Source organism: Mus musculus, chromosome 17, assembly GCF_000001635.26.
Source record: "Mus musculus strain C57BL/6J chromosome 17, GRCm38.p6 C57BL/6J".
Classification (NCBI taxonomy): Eukaryota; Metazoa; Chordata; class Mammalia; order Rodentia; family Muridae; genus Mus; species Mus musculus.
The window spans coordinates 91045747-91059707 of record NC_000083.6 but is presented as its reverse complement, the minus strand read 5'-3'; the positions used below and the strand labels follow the sequence as shown (position 1 = coordinate 91059707).

Sequence of the window (13961 nt, the reverse complement as noted above, 5' to 3'; positions counted from 1 at the left end):
CCCATAGTCATTGCAAGAATGTCCTAATATTAAGTGTATTATCCAGACTGTGCCTCAGAAAGCCTGCTCCACTGTGCTGCTTGTTGTAAGGAGTGCCCTTTTCATTCGTGTCCTTGTAAGAAAGAAGCTGTGGCTGAGTTTAAACTGGGAAGGTAGTATCAAAGTAGAAGAGGCGAAAACAAAGCCAAAGCCTTGCTTGCTACTCAATGAACTAATCTGAAACCACCAAGTAAATGAAGTTTCTTCTGTCTCCACATAGCAAAGCATGCGTGTAAATATCTTTCTTCAAATGTTAATTATTGCACATAAAATTTATAGCCTTGTACGTGTGAGCATGTGTGTGTGAGTGTATAAGTGAGTGAGAGAATATGTGTGTACGTGTATGTGTAATATGTGTGTATGTGTGTCCTCATTTGGGTGGAGACCAGGCAGTGATGAATGACTGTCTTCTGAAGTTACTTCTCCACCCTAATTTTTGAGACAGGGTCTCACACTGAGACTATATATAGCTCATTGGTTGGCTAGAGTGCCTGGTCAAGGGGCCCACAGAATCCTCATGTTTACATCTTCCAAAGGCTTGAGTTAGAGGAACAGGATGCTCAATGTCCGAAGATTTTTATTTTTGGGGGAGAGGGAGTGGCAGGGTTGTTTGTTTTTTATAATTCTATGTATGTATGTGAGTCTCTGTGCTGGTATGTGTATCTGTATGTAAGTATTATGGAGGCCAATGGTGTTCAGTCCCCTGGAACTGGAGATGCAGGAATATGTGATCTGCCTGATGTGAGTGCTGGCCATCAAACTCAGGCTCCGTAAACAAATACTACACATGCTTGACTTCTGATCCCTCTCCACAGCCCCACACTGAATTTTTTTAGATGGATGGTGGGAATGAAATGGAAATCCTCATGCCTTCATTGAAAACATTTCAGTTACTGAGCCATTTCTCCCATCCTGAGTTAAAGATTTATGATGTTTCTGTTGGTGCTATGATGCCCAGAAAAAAAAAAAAGATTCTTAAAATAACCTAAAGTCCCAAATTCTAACACAGTGGTGAAATTACTATGATTATTTCAGAAAATACATATCAGAAAAATGTTTGTAAGAAGAACTAAAATCTTTGGAAACCACATGGCCTTTATATGTGTAAAAATAACATTATGCAGAAAAAAATAGTTCAGATTCATTAAAATGGTACAAGTGGATTTCAGAGAATCATTAAGAAATAGGCAAAAGACTAACCAGTACCCCCCAGAGCTTGTGTCTCTAGCTGCATAAGTATCAGAAAATCGCCTAATTGGCCATCACTGGAAAGAGAGGCCCATTGGTCTTGCAAACTTTATATGCCTCAGTATAGGGGAACGCCAGGGCCAAGAAGTGGGAGTGGGTGGGTAGGGGAGGAGGGGGGCGGTATGGGGGACTTTTGGGATAGCATTGGAAATGTAAATGAAGAAAATACCTCATAAATAAATAAAAAACTTACCTAGCACCTAAAGATATATAGGTGTCATCTCTGAAGGACTGTCATTTTCTTAGGGAAAAAAACTAATAGTAGATGTGTTACCTTTATTCATTAGACTTATTATTCCATAACTATTACTGGTATTGCATTTAAAACCTTTTTTTTCGGTTTTGATTTAAAAAACAAATCAATTATCTCAATGTTCTCTAAGAAAAATAAAAGAAAATTTTCATACTGTAAAAAAAAAGAAATAGGCAAAAGGAGGAAATGTTTGCAATCTTATTATAATAGACTTAAATCATAAATAAGGGGATTCAATATCCTGAAATATGAAGATAAGGAAAACAGTATCAAAATTATTCAAAGACCTAAGCAGGCAACTTCCTAAAGAAGATATATAGATGTTTTCTTAGGGTTTCACTGCTTAAACAGACATCATGACCAAGGCAACTCTTTTTTTTTTTTTTTTTCTGGTTTTTCGAGACAGGGTTTCTCTGTGTAGCTCTGGCTGTCCTGGAACTCATTTTGTAGACCAGGCTGTCCTCAAACTCAGAAATCCGCCTGCCTCTGCCTCCCGAGTACTGGGATTAAAGGTGTGCGCCACCACACCCGGCTCAAGGCAACTCTTATAAGGACAACATTTAATTGGGGCCGGCTTACAGGTTCAGAGGTTCAGTCCATTATCATCAAAGTGGGAACATGGCAGCATCCAGGCAGTCATGGTATAGGAGGAGCTATGAGTTCTACATCTTCATCTGAAGACTGTTAGGAAAATACTGGCTTGCAGGCAGCTACAATGAGGGTATTAAAGCCCACACCCACAGTGACAAACCTACTCCAACAAGGCTACATCTCCTAATAGTGCTACTCCCTGGGCCAAGCATATATAAACCATCACAGATGTCAAATATATATACCTAAATGTGCTCAACCTCATTTGTCATTAGAACTAAATAGAGAACTACTGCAAGCAGTCATAGTACCTTTATTTTGACATCACACACACACACACACACACACACACACACACACACAAAACAGAAACAAAAAACAAAACCAGAGTACTTAAGGAAAATTAAGAGTTATTTTATTCTAAAGCCATTTTGAGTGACCATGGACTGGGAGCATAGATTTAAGATAACCTACACTTTCCAGATTCTAACATGGAACCAGTTCTAGTAAGTTTTTATAGTTTAACAGAACAAAGAAATGCATAAGTTGAAAATATATTCCTGGATACATAAAAGAAGAGGTTATAGCAATATGATGGAAGCTATTTAATAGGCTTCATTTGTGATCTGCTGACATTCTTAGTGTGTGAGTAGGCAGAACCCACCATTATGTTAGTTCTGACACAGAGATGGCCCAGAAATTGCTACTCAAACCAGCCTAAGATATGATAATTAGCTTGTGGAACTGCACTATCCCAACTTCTCAACGTCATTGAACTTTTCATTATTTGATCAATCATTGCTGACACACTGCTTTTTCGAAATTCTCCCTTATACTTCGAATGATTTAACTAAAATTGACGGTAGATGGTTGGTACATTTACAGTGCAACTGAAATTCTCATGTATTGCTATTAGAAATGCGAACTGATGTCACTTTGGGAAGCTGTTCAGCAGTGGCTAATAAAAGTGCATATACTGCCAAGAATTCTTCATTACCGAAGACAGTGAAACTGCTCCTCCTAACTCCATCATCCTAACTAAGAAGCTGTAATCAACTGACTTATTCTGAGTTATGTCTCTACTAAAACTTCTCAAAACATCTGCTTTATAAAGGAAAAATAATTATTTAGCTATGATTGTGGATATTCCAGAGATGATACTTGCACACTGGCAGGAGCAGCCCAGCTGTGTCTAAAGCACAATGAAGTACATATTGGAAACAATAGTGTTCAGAAAAAAAAAGCCAGAAGGCTGAGATAGCCTCTCTTTGTAAAAACCCACCTCCACGGGAACTCCCTAACGCTTGGAGACCACCATTAATCTTTACTAAGGTTACCATACCCATAACATAATCCACTAAGGAGTTGCCTTAACACTGTCACAATGAAGGCCAAGTTTTTATAATATGAACCATTGGAGAAGCACACTTTAGCTGTGTCCAAACCACAGAACTAATGTTTAGTGATTTTTTTGCTTGGTTTATTATGTCTGCTTTTGACTCGGTAACATCTACAAACAACACGCATATTCATTATTCACTGAGTGAATCATCAAACTAGAGCACATACGCAGTCTGTAGTGGAAGCAAATCCAGCCCCGATGTGTGCAATGGCACAGGTGAGCCTCACGTGCTTTATGCGTGAAATTAACTCGCAGGTCTATGCACTGTGTTGTTCCATTCGTGTGGTTCTGTCGAATAGAGAAAACCATGGGGAAAGGGAACAACGCTGGACTGCCAGGTGTGGCCTCCTGGGAAAGCGTTCATGGCTCAGCCGTTAAAAGCTAGGCTCACAATCATGTCTCAATTGTAGAAGGGTTCTGGTTGATGGAGCAAGGACCGTTCCTCACTGGAGAACTCTGAGAGAACTGAAGCCTCCTCAGAGCCATTTCAGTTCCCTGTGTAGTCATAAGTAGTGTATGTACTTTTATGAAGTGAGTTTCTGGACGTAAACCTATGGATTTTCAAAGTTGAATATAGTATAGTAAACTTAGACACAAAAACAGATCTCATGGAGAATACGGCATGGCCATGCTTTAGTTTAACTCCTCTGGTTGTTGCTGAGTCAGAGCATCCTGTCCTGCATTTTAACCACATTTATTTATTTATTTATTTATTTATTTATTTTTACTTTGCAATTTGTCTGTGTTTATGCTTACTTCTGAGCTTTTCAAACCTTTTCATGAACTATTTGGTATTTTGCTGCTTATACATGGCCCACATGTGAATCATTAGAAAGCACACATATGCTTGTAGACTGCAGTTTTCTTTTTTGCTTTTGAACTTTTCATTTATTTCGTTTTTTATTTGATCTAAACTGTCAGTCCTTTAGTTCACTTGGTTGTATTTCTCAGTTACCACCAGCTCCTAAGTTTGGCACATTTTATCTAACCGATTTTTGAACTGATGAATTTTTTTGTGGTTGTTGATTTTTTTATTGTACTGTCTTTCCCTCACGCCCTAACACACCTTAGTAAGTTCTTTCCCATTGGCATTCCTATTAGCATTCTGAATTGTAACACACATTAAGAAAAGTTTTATTCCGTTTCCTTCTGGATGCAGAATTGCTTGTGCAAAAGTCCAGAATCCAAAATCGCTGGTTTAAGGTATGTTTTCCCATGAATTTCTGCTAGTGAATATTGATTATCAGTCTGCTGTCCCCATGGCTTCCTTCTAATAAAAGTAACTGTAATTCCCCTATCCTTTCAATCTTTGAATTTACAGAAAAAAATGTTGAAAATTATTCAATTTTTGAAATAAATTATCTTGGTCATTGGAAATGTTTTACTAAGATTCATAAGTATTAATTTTTTTCTATAAATATTGTTAAGTTTTAGTGAACCTACAAACAGAATTTGAACAGGCTGTATGGAAAAATTAATTTTGTCTAATGTGTCTTGCCTTTTGAAGTCTAATATTTATTTAGGTGGATTAGAATCCCCTGAATTAAATCTGTGTTTTGTCAACTTTCCCTCATTTGTGCTTTCCATGTCTCTTGTCATGTGTATTGCTTCCTGAGTGTAGTTCTCAGCTCAATCTTCCAAGGTATTCTCTACTTTCAGGCATATATTTTTGTCCAATCTAATAAAAGAATTTTTTGAGGATATCTTCTACTTTTTAAATTTTTTACATACAGTTCTTCTATCTTCTATTGAGAGACTTCATTTATTTCTTCAATTGATACATGTGTTTGTTATTGCCTACTTTTAATTTTTACATCTGTTTTTTTTTTTCCCCAATGTGAATCTGTTTAGGTGGAATTGCTGTTTCATTTTGATTGGTGATTTTCTTTTTAAAAATGTAAAACTTATGAGTTTTCTGTTTGCCTCAGTATGAGAGTACTTCATGGGTGTCGTGAGTGCTGACTGTCAGTATATATGTTGCTCTTTTTTTAAAAGAAATTCTATGTTATAGTGGTTAAGGAACTGGGTGCTCTAGGCAGACTAATCTTCTTTTGAAATTAGTGATTATCTACTTTATCGTGTTAAGAGTTTAATTAGAAAATACATATAAAATGGTAGAAAGCAGTGCTTGGAATGTAATAAGAGTAGTAATATGGCAGAAGATGACGAGGGTGAAGTGATGATGGTGAAGATGGTGAGGAAAGAAATGGTATTGGAAGGCCAGTTATGAGAGTAACTTCATCAGAACAAACTTCTAGTGTACTGGATCTAGTGTACTGGATCTGCATTGTCTGCTTTGCCTACACAGTGCCTTTTCAGCACAAGTCAGGAAAAGGAGAGGTGCTACTACTGCTATAATTTCCCCAGAGCACCACCTGTTTGAACTTTCATGCTCAAGTTTACCACACTTTGGTCTTGTGTGTACTGTTGTCTTGGTGATCTTTTGACTTACATTTGAGTTAGACTATAAGACTAGTCATATCTTGCTCTCAGTCTCTTTTGTTTCATGATTATTGTCTAGATTTTTTCAAAATAGATTTGTCATTACATGGCACTTAGAGGGAGACTGACAAATGTTGAGCCCATAATTTGGTTCTAATTTCTATAGTTTTATGGGAAAACTTAAGTAGAAATAATTGTATAACTGAAAAGTTTTTAAACGTATGCATACAGTATAGAAAGAGTGGATTTTATAGACACATAAAAAATAATTTTATACAAAGTAGAGATCAATCACTTTTAAAGGCCTTCTCTGATCTCATTCCCATCACCATCCCCACTGCAGAGCTGCATTTTGATTGAAATAAGGTTGAAATTTTAGTGTCTTTATCTGTATGAAATGTACAGGTAAGAGACTTTTCTCTTTTAACACAGACTATTAGGTGAAAGGGGAAAGAAATTTTTAAATGTTTTAGAAATGCATAGCCTTCCTATCCCAGGTAGAGCCTATAGCATAACCTTTGATTCTACAGGGAATATCAAAGTCATTTCTTTTTCATTCCCTTATTCTGGGAATTAAATATTCTGTACATAACAGGCAAATTCTTGATAAAGTATTTGTATACAGTTGTAATTGACAGATATTTTTCTGAAAATAGACAGCAAATATTTTACATTACATATCCTTTATTTTATTTTCTACAAATCTTAAGTATTCATTCTCTGGTAGAGTTTCACACAAAAATAGGTTGATATAGATAAAGAGAAGACTCTACTGTACCTGTTTGCCTAATAGTTTTCCAGAGGTCTTCTGTTAGTATGACAGTGATGTTGGTGTCTTTGAATTTGGTAAAGTATGATACCATGGTCATGTAGGACTGGACTTCAACATCAACAGCAGAAATAAATGCACTTATATGTGCCTGCCAGTGGAATCAAAGCCATTTTATAATTAGTACACATGCTATGATTTTCAAATTATTGAAAATGCACTATTGATAGAAAACATCTAAACATCAATTCAGAAACATGTAAATGATTTTCTTGCCCAATTTGCAATTTAAATAGCTTAAAAACATCCAGTCTTTAAATGAATCTTTAATTCTCTTTGTAGTTTGTATTTGCCGTTTAATATATATATATTTCATTTTGGAAACAGGATTTTAACCAACATATATATGCAGGTACTTTGATAATACTTACTAGGTGTTTATCTTTACAAGACACTTTCTTAAATAAAAGGTAAGCTCATGATAGTTATAAAATTCGTTTTCTTTGGTAATGTTCATTGTAAATGATTTAAGGGTTAAAGTATATTGCATTGGCATAAATACACTGCTATTATATACTTTAACTAGTTTTTTTGTTTCTATTTTCAGATTGGTAATAAAAAAATGGCAGCAGCAATAGCTGGGGAGAAGAGAGAGAGTCAGGGTTTAGATTTCCCTGGCTTGTTACCAAGAGGGAGGAAGAGAAAGAGATCTGCCATGCTTTAGGAGGAATGTGGAGGAGAGGAGAGTGACCATTGGAATAGAAGGTAGAGCAGAGAAAACCAGAGCCGCGTTCTAAAGAGGCCAAGAGATCACAGCCCAGAGGGCTGCTCAACTGGGTCAAGAGCAGCCAAGACGGCACATAGAAATTAGTGTGTAATAACAGGGTTATAGATAGAGAATAAATTCTAACTGCATAGAGGTTAGGAAGCTACCCAGCTACTGATCTGCTTATGGAATATTAAAATAAAAGGCTGTGTGTGTGTTTCTCATCTGGAACATAAAGGGTCTAAGGTGGGAAGAAACCCTGTGCCAAACTTTATTAAAATATTCTTACTAGAGATGTCTTTCTGTGAGCATGTAAAAAGGAAAAAAAAAAAAACAAAAAAAAAACAACAACAATGTAGAAGCAATGCAATATTGTTCACCTTTGAGGATTAAGAGTATTTTTTAAGGTGGGTTTCAGTTGAACTCCATTACTGTTCACTGTCCACTGTCTCTGAAGCACTCCTGATGGGGTAATGGCCTGTGATCTTACTAAGACTATGGCAAGCCCAGCTTGGTGGTAGGTTAGGGTCAACCCTTAGCCTAGATTCAGAATAGGTTGTGACCTTTCTAGTGTGACGTTCAAAGGAGTTATTCATGAAAGCAAATCAGGAGTGATCCCAGGACCTTGCTTGCTTTAGGATAGGCTTCCATTTCCAAGGGTAGTAAAATTGCCTCAAGTGTTGTATTCCTAGAGGTGAGTAACTTCTCACATTTGTTTAATTTTTCAGAAATTCTGTTATAGTTTATAACAGTATTTATTAGAAACATTGTCAAGAAATAGTACCCAACCCTGCAATAAGCTGGTAAGCTAATTTGAAAGGTTTCCTCTACACATTTTTGCCCGTTTTATGTCTGTTGTCTTAAGTTTTATGTACTTTACAATTAACGTCCATGAAAGATGATAATGTAAATATTCCCTCTCCCAACTCTTTCCATACATAGACATGCACATGTGTGCAGATATGCACAGGCGCGTGCGCAGACACACATTCACACACACACACACACACACACACACACACACACACAGAGAGAGAGAGAGAGAGAGAGAGAGAGAGAGAGAGAGAGAGTTATCTCTATACAAATTCTTATTAGGTTCTTGGCTTTAGAAATGTCTGCCCCTAGAAGAAAATCCACTTTGAGCTCAGAGCTATCAAAGACATTGTAAAGTAGATCTTCCCCTAAGCCCCCCCCACCATCTAACTGTTCTTTCATTAAAAACTTTTTTATCAGCTCATTTCTGAGAAAAAATGGCAAAAATAGAAACTGTCTCTTAAAACGTAACACAACAGACAATTCTAATGAGAAAATATTGGCTTCCTTAAAAGACAAATTAGGCTTTTTTTTTTCCATCAGGAAATAAGCATAAGCATTTATTTCAGAAACTCATTTCTCCTTTATGATGTATCTCACCTCTAAGTCAGGGCTTTGATCTTCCCTTTCGGGTAATCACACAGATGAGATGCTTGTGGTTGCTCTTTGATGTTTAATTTGATGTTTAATTTAATGCTGTGCCCAGAACTATGTGTAAAACTGTTTGGAATCATTTCTTAGAACAACGGGTCATTGACATATACAACTTTTTGCATATGTAATATTTGTAGATGTAAAATCATAGAACAAATGTGGGGAAAATATGGTCTTGGCTGACATAAATAGATTATCAAAAATTCTGAAGAGTTCTCTGGGGTACTATCTTCATCTTTATTATAATGTTTATGAGTCTGTGATATATAAAGTACTTTGTTGGTATTCTCAGATTTTGTTCATGTAGTAAAGGGAAAACATCCAGTTAGTCTTATCTTCAAAATTACTTAAGTTTTATGTACTAAATGATTAGTACCATGGTGCTTTCATGCTCATGACAATCCCATGATTCTTAATCCATTAATATTTGTTACCTACTTAAAAGACAAGAAGTATAGATACTCTTTAGTGGATTAGTCTTAGTAAGAAATCAGGATATCCAGCCATGTTAGAGTCATGCAAATAGAAGGAAAACTAAGAATAATACATTAAAGCAGATTACACAAGGTTCACAATTATTTGTAGTTTGCCTTGTTTTTCTTTTTATTTTTCTTTTTTTTTTTGATTACATATTTTTAAGTTTCTGAAGCATTTACAGAGAACAAACAAAATATTGTTCAAAGTGTGTGATTTCTAAACGTGAAAAAACTTGAGTTAAATCAGGAGTAACATGTTTAAAACAAGTGTGTATGTTCTCCACCATGTTTCAGTAACATGACTGAAGTTGTAAGGAAATGGAAAGTTCCTTTTCACTTGTGTTAAGTTGTACTGGTTGTTTACTGAGAAACCTCTTTATACTTGAACAGAACCGCTTTTGAGACTGTGCAGTGTGCTTACTGTGAGACCATGGATATTCATAAGCAGTGAATAAGATTCGCTGCCACTTATAATTGAAATTTAGTGTAAGGGGTTTATGATCTTGTATATGAGTTTCCACATTGTAGGAATAGCCTTGAGAACACTAAAGTAAGCTTTGGTAAACTCTGTCAGTGTATGAAATAATTTATGGCTGAAAATATAATCACCACTAGTCAATCATAGAGGAAGTAATTATTTTTCTTATATGCTGTACATCTGAACACATATTCTGATTTCATTGTGAATAACTGGCCAGTTTTCAAAAATGAGAAAACCTGGAGCCTAGAGAAGGTCCAATGTGTTTGTTAAATACGACTGTAGTGTGTACTGTACTGGCATGGAATTGCTGTCAACTTGATTGTGGTTGAGAAAGTTCTGCCTTCTTACAGCTGTTGTAAATATTGCATCTATCAATCTCAACTGGAGAATTAACCACACAATCTTTTCTCATAATGGAAGGGACACCTTTTATTGATGGCCATATAAGATTATGTTTTGAGCTTTACAAATTCTATGTGGTATCTAGACCGACATGCAAGTAGGCATTTACTAAAGCAATTTTGGAAAACCCCATGATACATATGACTTATATAGGTAGGTATTTATAATGTAGTTCTATAGACTTAATATATGAAATTATAGTTTAAATTTATAGGACATTATCTGAAGTTTGGTTAGATACATCATCATGTTAAACTAACACTGGCAATGTTTAAGGTCACATGTATAAGGAACGCATCCAGGGATGAAAGCCAAAATTAAACAGTTTCTCAAGAAGTCGGGCTCCAGAAAACCAAACAACCCTATTAAAAATGGGGTACAGAGCTAAATAAAGAATTCTCAACTGAGGAATACCGAATGGCTAAGAAGCATCTAAAAAAAAATGTTCAACCTCCTTAATCATCAGGGAAGTGCAAATCAAATCAGATTTCACCTCATAGCAGTCAGAATGTCTAAGATCAAAAACTCAGGTGAGAGCAGATGCTGGTGAGTATGTGGAGAAAGAGGAACACTCCTCCATGGCTGGTGGTACTGCAAGCTGGTACAACCACTTTGGAAATCAGTTTGGCGGTTTCTCAGAGAATTGGACACAGTTCTACAGGAATCCATCAATACCACTCTTGGGCATATAGTCAGAAGATGTTCCAATCTGTAATAAGGACACATGCTCCATTATGTTTATAGCAGCCTAATTTATAATAGCCAGAAGCTGGAAAGAACCTAGATGTCCCTCAACAGAGGAGTGGATATAGAAATTGTGGTACATTTACACAACGGAATACTACTCAGCTATTAAAAAGAATGAATTTATGAAACTCCTGGGCAAATGGATGGATCTGGAGGATATCATCCTAGATGAGGTAACCCAATCATAAAAGAACACACATGATATGCACGCACTGATAAGTGTATATTTCTCTTTATTAGATCTCCAAGGGGCAAGTACAAAATCCGTTAAGTGATTTAATTCAATTTGATTATTAAATGGGCCTAAGTCTTCCCTAGTAATTAAAGGAAACCTATATTTATTATTTATTTTCTCATCTAGCTGTTCTTGTAGCAAATGTTTATTAACATGTGGAGAACCCAATCTTAGTACTCTAAACAATAAAATACATTTTAAATATAGTAATATAAACCATTATGAAAGTTAGAAGAAAAGCACTCAGGTGGTTGATACAACCCTTTTTCTGAATTGTGATATAGTCATTAATAGTAGATTGAACAGAAATTTGAAAATTAATACAGATCACACAAATGCTTAATTTTGTTTAGAAATGTATTATTATTATTATTATCAAGAAAATAAAATATACTATGAAGTAGTATTTAAAATTCCATTCCATTTAAAAACAACTCTATGTAATATTATATTACAGTATTACAACAGTTTTCACAGCCTCGTCTTCAGAATGATTGGTAACAATATTTAACAATTTTGGCATCTCAAATGTTGGTAACATTGTTTTTTTCCTATACATTTTTCAATGTGTTTAAAATAAAAGTGTTTTGAGAAACTCTTATAAAACACTTAGCAACACATAGGATATTATTTTTCTGGTAAGAAAAGATATGCTTTGCTTTTATGTCTGGCCACAGTTGACGAAATGACCTGATCAACCCGAATGATGCAACACAAGTGTGGTTGTAAAAAGAGACTCAACTTTTCTAGCTTTAGCTGTTGTTTTGTTTTCCTCTGGATCTGCTACCATATTGACATTTTTTGATGGGGGAAAACAAAAGAAAACAACAACATTGCTAATAATGAACGATGTTTGAATTAGGCAGTATGTGCTTTAAAGATTTGTAACTTATTTTTTGATAGAGGCAGATTGTTAAGGGACACAATTCCTTTGGATTTAAACAGATAGGTTTGACGTGATGGACACACACACACACACACACACACACACACACACACACACCATAGCATCACTCAGACCCCAGCAAGTATGGCAGCAGGGGACATGGGTAGCACCACAAGCAAGCTTAAGTTCCTTTCAAGCTGTATAGTCTTTCTCCTGATTATACAGGAGAAAGTTTTTATATCCATTATCTTTAATTTCATTTAAACTTTAAATTTTCCTGCAAACAGTAAGCAATTTTATACTTTATTTTTCTGAAACACATGTAGATAATTTATGCATACGCTTATACATGTAGATATACTTCAATGAATTTATGTGAATTAGAGAAAAAGTTGACATAACAGAATAGTTAAAATGTCATAAATTTTGTATTACTATTATAACATTGTATCGGCTCATATTGAAATATGACTGAATGCATTAAATGCCTTGCATGCAAGTATAAAATAACACTTCCTTTTTGCTGTGTAAAACTGAACAAAAATCCAATCTCTAACCCCAAAATATGAATATAATTATGCTTATAAAATAGGTACAGAGAAGGCACTTTCGATGCACACTCAGGATTTCAACCTCTCTTTCTCTATATATATCTGGTAGTGGTTTTTTGGTAGTTGTTGTTTTTTTTTAATTAAATATAAATTACATATTCATATTTAATTATATGTAGTTACATAATCATATATATATATGTATATATATATATATATATACATACATACATACACACATATATTACTTATTCACTTTATATCCTTCTCACTGTCCCCTCCTGGTCACACCGTTCAATGATTCTTCCCCCCCCCCCCATCACCCTTCCCTTCTGCTCTGAGTAGGGAGGGCAACTCCTGGGTATCCCCTGGCCCTGGCACATCAAGTCTCAGCAAAGATATGTGAATCCACTATCACTGAGGCCAGACAAGGCAGCCAAGCTAGAACATATCCCATGTACAGGCAACAGCCTTTGGGATAGCCCTAGCTCCAGTTGTTCGTGACCCACAGAAGACCAAGATGCATATCTGCTACACATGTGTTGGGAGACCTATGTCTCCCCATGTATGTTTTTTTGTTGGTGGTTTAGTCTCCAAGAGCCCCAAGGATCCAAGTTAGTTGACTGTTGATCTTCCTGTGGAGTTTCTATCCCCATTGGAGCCACAATTCGTCCTCCTAGTCTTCCACAAAAGTCCCCAGTTCTCAGCACATGTATCATTTGTATAAAGCAAGGCTATTAATTTCTTTGAGTTTATTTCATATGCAGCCACTTTGATGAAGATGTTTTTCAGTTGTAGAAATTCTCTGGTAGAATTTTGGAAGGCACTTATGTTTACTATCATATCATCTGCAAATAGCAATACACTATCTTCTTCATTTCCAATTTTTGTCTGCTTGACATCTTTCAATTGTTCAATTGTTCTGGCCAGAAATTTAAGCACTATGTTGAATAAATAGAGAGTGGGCAGCTTTTTCCTGTCCCTGATTTTAGTATAATTGCTTGAAGTTTTTCTCCATTTTGTTTGATGTTGGCTACTGGCTGGCTTTCTATTCCGTTGGTTGTTTAGGCCTTGTATTCATGTGCCTTGTATCCACGATCTGTCGAATCCTTTTAACATGAACAGGACTTTTTCAAAGTTTTGTTTTTTCAGCATCTAATGAGTTGACCATGTGATTTTATTTCTTTCAGTTTGTTTATGTGGTAG

The 13961-nt window shown here is 35.7% G+C and overlaps 1 protein-coding gene across 38 annotated transcripts in view; it reads left to right on the top strand.

Moving 5' to 3' along the window:
* Nrxn1 (neurexin I) overlaps window positions 1–13961 on the top strand; it is a 1059516-nt gene that overhangs the window by 33452 nt on the left and 1012103 nt on the right. The window lies entirely within an intron of this gene.